General features: G+C 42.1%; 1 protein-coding gene across 1 annotated transcript in view; it reads left to right on the top strand.

The window, feature by feature from the left end:
* Positions 1–6,847: 6,847 nt before the first annotated feature.
* The window catches only part of LOC126407020 (zinc finger protein 135), a 13,646-nt gene continuing 12,821 nt past the window's right edge, over positions 6,848–7,672 (top strand). Inside the window, exon 1 of the mRNA XM_050071673.1 lies at positions 6,848–6,959. The gene's annotated coding sequence lies outside the window, so the exon portion shown is untranslated. The remainder of the gene's footprint in view (positions 6,960–7,672) is intronic.

Genomic DNA, 7,672 nt, shown 5'->3' with positions numbered 1-7,672 from the left:
GGGGCCCTGAGGTGTGAGTGGGCCCTGAGGTGTGAAGGGGTCCTGAGGTGTGAGGGGCCCTGAGGTGTGAGGGGGCCCTGAGGTGTGAGGGGGCCCCACACAGCTGTGTTTGTGTAGTTCAGGGTCGCTGGGAAAACACAGCGCTGAGGATCAGAGTCTTTATTTTGGACTTTGTCCTGTTTGTCTTCTGTCAGCAGGTTGTTTTGGTCTCGGTCTGGAGTTTTCGGGTTTTTCTTCACGTCCTGTTTTTCAGGTTCGGAGACGCTCCGCCTCGTCTCACCTGCTGAGACGGGATTTTATTTTCTTTACTGAAGAAGAATTTTTTCTTTCACTTCCTCACATGACCTTAGTCAGGGTTTGAAGTTCCTGTTTCTGATGTCTTTAAACGTCTCTCTCTCTTTTTTTTTTCAATGCTTTATTGAAAACGTACAAAAATAAACAAATGTGGCAACTTTCATTTTACATACATTGCAACAGTATAAAGAGATTGCCAAGGGAACATCAACCTAGCATTAGTGCAGATATCACAAATCACAATTTGCCTCACAGGGCTTTACAGCATACGACATCCCTCTGTCCTTATGACCCTCACAGCTGATCAGAAAAAACTCCCCAAAAATGTAATTGCTACATTTTTTGTCCAGGATTAAAATCCCCTGTATTGACAGTGGGGCCAGTTGTGGCATTATAGGTTGGTGTGTCAATATATTTTTCGTTAGAAATAAGAATTCCTGAGGAAGTGCTTTGTGTAAATTAATAAAGTCTGATTCTGAAGGGTTGAATTTATGTTTAGTGCAAAATTGTTGATAATCCAAGAGATTACCACTGGCATCCATTAGGTCAACTATAGACCATATATTTCTCTCATACCAATCCCAATAAAATAAAGATTTATTTCGGCAAAATACATATCTGTTATTCCAAAGCATAGTGGTGTGGGGTGAAAAATTATGCACATATAACATTTTCCAATATAATAGAATTTGTTTGTGGAACTCTGATAATGATATAAGTAGTTTATCGATATTGAAGTCCGCCATGAGAAGACATTTCAATCCTCCAATCTTATTGAATAGGGAATTTGGAATACAGTACCAGAATGAGTTGCTATGTTGGATCCAAGATTTCAGCCAATTCATTTTTAAGGTTCCATTAAGGCAATCAAAATCAATAACTTTTAGGCCACAATCCTTAATTTCTTCATATAGTGTGGTTTGTTTCTCCAAATAAAATTTAGATTAATTTGGTTAATAGATTTTATCAGTTTATTTGGAATGGCATTAGAGTAGGCTGGGTAAATTTGGCCGAGTATTGAAAGGTCTCTTTGGAGCCATAAATTTAATTTGGCTTTACTCTCTTTTATTTTGTTTTCTACATTCAAGGATTGACTTTGTTTTTGGTCTTTTGTAAGGTAAACTCCTAGGTATTTGATTTCTGACTTGATAGGGATATTGCAGATGTCTTTTAGTGGTGTATCATGAATTGCAAATAGTTCACATTTGTTTAAGTTCAAAGTTAACCCTGAAGCTTTGGAGACATTTTTAATTTTTGCAATAGTTATTGGAATTTGATGTCTGTCTTTTAGGAATATTGTTGTGTCATCTGCTAGTTGGCTGATGACAATATCAGTATACATTTAAATTCTTAATGTCATTACAGTTTTTAATGTATATTGCTAACATTTCTGTGACTAATATAAATAAATATGGTGAAATGGGACAACCTTGTGGAATTCCTACATTAACATTGCCATGAGGTAGTATGACACAGCTGCTGATATTCTGATATAGTCCACCAACTAAATTCCTAAATTTGATTCCAAAACCTAATTGTTCAAGAACTTGGAAGATAAATAGGTGCTTTACAGAGTCAAACACTTTATAGAAATCCAAAAGGAAAAGAAAACCATCATCTTCAATTTTATTTCTATATTCAATAATGTCCATTACCAGCCTTATATTATTGTGGATTGATCTTCCTTTTAAGAAACCAGACTGTGTTTCTGTAATAATATTTGAAATCCCTGTTTGAAGACGAGCGGTGAAAATGTAGGTAAGTAGTTTATAAGCAGAACTTCTAAGAGTAATAGGCCTTCTGTTTTCAATAAATCTGGGGTCTTTGCCAGGGTTAGGAACTGAGATGATAAGCCCATGTCTCATTGTGGGTGGAAGTATACAAGTTTCAAATATTTCCAGAAAAACTTGATGTAGCAGTTCTTTTATATCTTCCCAGAAATGTCTAGAAAAGTCTCCTGTGAGGCCGTCTGAGCCAGGTGCCTTGTTAAGAGAGAGGCGACCAATTACTCTGTCCAGTTCAGCAACTGTTATTTGATTATCACATGTTTGTTTAAAGCTATCTTCAACTTTGGGAATATGTTTTTCTATGTCCTTTAAAAATGTATGGCAGTCTTCATTAGAAAATTTAGAACTGTAAAGCTGTTTATAGAATTTAAGGATTTCTGAGGAGATTAATTTTGGATCTGTGGTTTCTATATTATCAACTATCAAGGAACTGATGTTATTTTTCCTTTGTCTTATTTTTTCAAGACCGCAAAAATATGCTGAGTTTTTCCCCCTCCTCTATCCATTTAGCTCTAGATCTAACAAAGGCCCCTTGTGCTCTTTGAATATACATTTCATCCAATTTAGGTTGAAGATTTAGTATTTTCTGTTTATCGTCTTCAGTAGGGTTGAGTTTATTGCAGTAAACATTTAATTGTTTGATAATGTCTGGTTCCTTTTTCTCGAAATCTTTTTTAATTTTTTTACTGAATGAAATGGTGAATTGGCGTATTTTATATTTTAGAAATTCCCATTTTTTATATAGAGTTTATAATTTCTGTAATTAGTGATTTAATCTTTTGACAGTAATAATGATTCTTAATTAGACTAGAGTTAAACTTCCAATATTTGTTTGAATAAGTTCTCCTGTTGTTAGGCTTCACATATAGATAGATAACATTGTGACCAGTCAGTGGAGCAGCAGAGATATCAGAGCTGAGGTCATAACATAGCAAGTGGTTTGCAATTAACCAGTGGTCAAATCTGGATTTATAATCGGAGTTGGACCATGAGAATTTAATTATTTCTGGATTTAAATGTCTCCAAGCATCAGTTAGGCTTTGGTCATTGCAAAAGTTAGTAAAAGTGTTGTTTGGATGACTTGCAGAGAATCTGGAAGGAAATTTATCATAAAATTCATCATGGACTAAATTAAGGTCACCACCAATTATAACATTATCAGTTGAGTGTGTTGATTTAATATTATCTAATTGTAGGCCAATTTGTTCAAATAGGTTTTTGTTTCCCGTTGTAACCATAAATGTTGATTAAAATGAATTTGAAATCATCAAGGGTCAGGACTTCGCTGCGAGTGACCATTAACATCTGCCACGTGAGCGATAACTTGACCTTTGAAGTTTTTCAGTAGGATGGCGACCCCTGCTGATCTTGAAGTGCCATGGCTGAAATTAACTTCATCGCCCCATTGTTTAGACCAGAATGTGACATCTTCAACCTTGGAATGCATTTCTTGGAGAAAAATAATATTAACATTTTTCCCTTTACAAAACAAAAAAAAGCTTTTCCTTTTGGTTATGTCTGTTAGACCCCTTGCATTAACAGACATGAGAGGAATGTCATTTTTTAAATGGAACATATGACACAAAACAAAGAAAGACTGAGATGAATTACCTGAACTGTTTTAGAACAAGAATAAGGTGTTATCTAAAGACACTGTACCTTTATGGTAGCAAAACCCTGAGCATATTAATTGCTTATCAAAACTCACTTGCTTGTAGGATCAGATATCCCAGGTTATTTTGACTATGGTGTGACTCTCTCTCCATTAATGAAGGCATGGGGGCCTTGGAACGTAGTCTTAAAGGGAAATTTCGGTTTATTTCAACCTGTCTCCTATCGTCCTAAATTTGTTTCAAGTGACTAGTGACATAAAAATAATAGTTAGCATGTTAGCCGTTAGCCTAGATACAGCCGGGTAGTAGCGTTCTCGCGAGATATATTTCGGCCGCACTTTAAACAAAACATGGCAGCACACCGGTAAGGTAAGACAACACGTTTACATGTCGTTTTCTATATGTTCTCTGACATTTATCCTAACGATATGAGGCGGTCTTTGTGGAAAAAAAGCTTGTTTAGTGGACTAACTTTGCACTTGAAGGTTGCCCGTTCACTTACGTTTTAACAGGTCTGACGCTACTATGCGCCCCGGCTGTATCTAGGCTAACGGCTAACATGCTAACTATTATTTTTATGTCACTAGTCACTTGAAACAAATTTAGGACGATAGTAGACAGGTTGAAATAAACCGAAATTTCCCTTGAAGTCCTGCCTTCCTCGCAATTTTTGGCCATCCAGCTTTTCGTGCCTCTCTGTCTTCTTTGGTGAGATCTTCTGCAAAGCGGATGTTGAGCTCTTTGCAGACGGGGTGATGTTTGGTGATATGCCAGAGTTCATCCCTGAAGTGCCTTCGAGTGAACTGCATGATGATCTGACGAGGAGGGTTGGCGTTGTTTGGTCTTAAACGATGCACAGAGTCTAGGATGAAGTCCATGTTCCCCTTCCAGTGTGGAGCAATCTTTCCGATGATGTCGTTGATGATCTGACGTGTGTTTTCTTCTTTTTCTTCATTCAGGTCATTTAGTCTTAAGTTCCATCTCCTTTTGTATCGCTCCAACTCTGCAGCTCTCTTTTCCAGCTCTGTGTTTTTCTCCTTGAGTTGTTTCACATCTATTCCCAATTCTTTGTTTTTTTCTTGCATTCTTTGATTTCAGCTGAATTACATTCGACCGCTTTTGCGATGTTGGCCATGGTGAGTGTGTTTTGTTTGAGTTCTTTTTTGAAGTCCTCCATCATGTTTTGAAGTGTCCCAATCGCAGCCAGGATGGCAACATTTGAGGCATCACCGACATGAGCTGCTGCGGTCGTGTTATCCTCTCTTTGTTTTTTCTGTGGAGCCGACGGTTTGGAAGGCAATGTTAAAGTGTTTTTGTGCCTTTGGCGTTTGTCTCCATGTTCTCTGGTCCGCAGTAGCCGTGTTGTAGGAGAGCCCTAGCTTTAGTGTTAGCACCAGCGCTAGTTTTAGCCATGTCGTAACGTTACTTCGTCTTTGGTGTTGCTACAAAGTGTCCGGGATTACTTACTGGATGCTGAACGACGTTGACTTGACTTTGGGAAGTTTTACATCTATCACATAGAAGTTTGTAAGTTTTGAGTTCGTATTATTCGATTTTCAAGGTTTTGCTGCTCGGAGCTGTTTACAGTGTGTCTGCTCCCTCCGCCATCTTGCCCCAGGCCCCCGTGTCTTTAAACGTCTCTTTGGAGCTGAAGGTACTTCCTGTTTACATGCTGTTTGTTTGTTTGTTTACTGTCTGACTGATATAGATTTATACTTGTATTAATGTTCACATTCAGATTTGTTGTTGTTGTGCAGATGATGAAGTGGTGATGATACGTTCATGTGTTCATAATAAAGGTGTGTCACTATTCACAGCTTCAGTCTGACCTCATTTCCCAGCATTCACTGCAAACTGCTGTCACAGAGGAGCAGGAGTCCTCCTCTCCTCCTCCTCCTTTTCATCATCCTCCAACCCATCTTCCTCTTCCTCCTCCTCTCCACCTTCATCTTCTCTTCCTTCTCCTCCATCTTTCTCCTCCATCCCCCTCCTGTCCTCCTCTTTCTCCTCTGCTCCTTCATCCCCTCCCCCTGTTCCTCCTCTCCTCTTTCATCTTTCCTCCTCCTCTTCATCCTCTCTTCCACTTCTTCATCCTCTCCTTCTCCTCCTTTCCTCCTGATCCTCCTACTCCTCTTAATCTTTCCACCTTTCCTCTTCCTCCTATGCTCCTTTATCCTCTCCTCCTCCTCCCCCTCATCATCCTTCATTCCCTCTTCGTCTTCCTCATGTTAATCCTTTATCCTCTCCTCCTCGTCTCCTCTTCTCTGCCTCCTTTTCATCCTCTTCTCCTCCTTCCCCTCATCATGGCTCATCCCCTCCTCCTCTTCCTCCTTTTCCTCCTCCATCATCTCCTCCTCCTCCTTTTAATTTTCTCTTCCTCCTCTTCATCCTCCTTACCCTCCTCCTTCTCCTTCTCCTCCTCGTCATCCTTCATCCCCCCCAACCACCCCCATCCTCTCCTCCTCCTTTGCTCTTCTCCTCCTTCCTTTCACCATTTCCTCCTCCTCATCATGATCCTTCATCCTCTCCTGTTTCTCCCCCTTTTCTTTCTCGTCTCCTCTTCCATCTCCTCCCCCTCCTCCTTCTCTCATCCTTCATCCTCTCCTCCTTCTTCATCTTCTACTCCTCCTCCTGTGTTTTGGAGTATCAGTTCCTCCGTGCTGTGAGGAGGAGGAGGAGGAGGAGGAGGAAGAGGCCCACAGCGCCTCCTGCTGGCCTCTCACTGTAGCGTCTCTTCAGGATCGAAGCCGAACTGATCAGAGGTCTGTGACGTCAGTAAACATTTACTGATCAGATCGATAGTTTAATCTCCGTGATTGTTCACTGACGTCAGAGACATTGGTACGTCAGCAGTGTCCGGTAGAACCGGCCCGGTGTCCGTTAAACGGATCATACGGGATGTTCTCAGGCTTCACGACACCTCGCGACATTTGGCGGCAGAGTTTGCGGGTCTTAAGTCCGTCAGCCAATCAGATTCGATGCACCGAGCAGGCTGCGCAGCTGCTCAACCAATCACAGGCCGGAGAGAGTCCGGACGGGCTGCCGCGTGCCGCCTCTGTGCCGCAGCGGCCCATCCACTCTACAGGGCGACCTACCGCTCCGTGCCGCTCCCGCCGCTCCGCCCCGCGGCAGAGAGGACTGAGCGTTGCTAACCGACAGGCTGCCGCTGCTCTCCGGTGGATGTGACAGAGGAGCGGCGGAGGAACCGACTCACGTTCTCATCCACGGCCGAACCGGGAGAAGCGGAACCGATCCGGGTTCAATCGTAAGTGTTCGGGTTTCACATCACCTCCGTGATTTATCCGGTAAAATACCGAAAACAAGGCGGGTTGTGACGGAGCGGCGGCGGGGCGGTGTGTGTGTGTGTGTGTGTGTGTGTGTGTGTGTGTGTGTGTGTGTGTGTGTGTGTGTGTGCGTGAAGGAGGAGAGCGGAGAAAATACCGGGACAAAGCCGTTAATGTTCCTGCTGAGGAGACACGGTGACGCTGCTGCGGTGACAGGAAGAGAAGAGGAGGCCTCAGTACCCACTGACCTCCTCCTCTTCATCCTCATCATCATCTCATCCCCCTCTTCATCATCAGCTCTTCTTCATCCTGATCTCCTCCTCCTCTTCAATCTGTCCTCCTCTTCATCCTCTCCTCCTCCTCTTCAATCTGTCCTCCTCTTCATCCTCTCCTCCTCCTCTTCATCCTGTCCTCCTCCTCTTCATCCTGTTCTCCTCTTCATCCTGATCTCCTCCTCCTCCTCCTCCTCCTCTTCATCCTGTTCTCCTCTTCATCCTCTCCTCCTCCTCTGCATCCTGTTCTCCTCTTCATCCTGTCCTCCTCCTCTTCATCCTGATCTCCTCCTCCTCTTCATCCTCATCATCATCTCCTCCTGTGTTTACAGTATATTTGAAATCAGGATGTAATAAATATGATGAAGAGTTTTTTATTGTGATTATAGAGACACACACAGACACACACAGACACACACAGA

This window comes from Epinephelus moara, chromosome 19, assembly GCF_006386435.1.
Source record: "Epinephelus moara isolate mb chromosome 19, YSFRI_EMoa_1.0, whole genome shotgun sequence".
Classification (NCBI taxonomy): domain Eukaryota; kingdom Metazoa; phylum Chordata; class Actinopteri; order Perciformes; family Serranidae; genus Epinephelus; species Epinephelus moara.
Note: the sequence above shows the minus strand (reverse complement) of the source record. Positions and strands in the feature narration are given on the sequence as shown.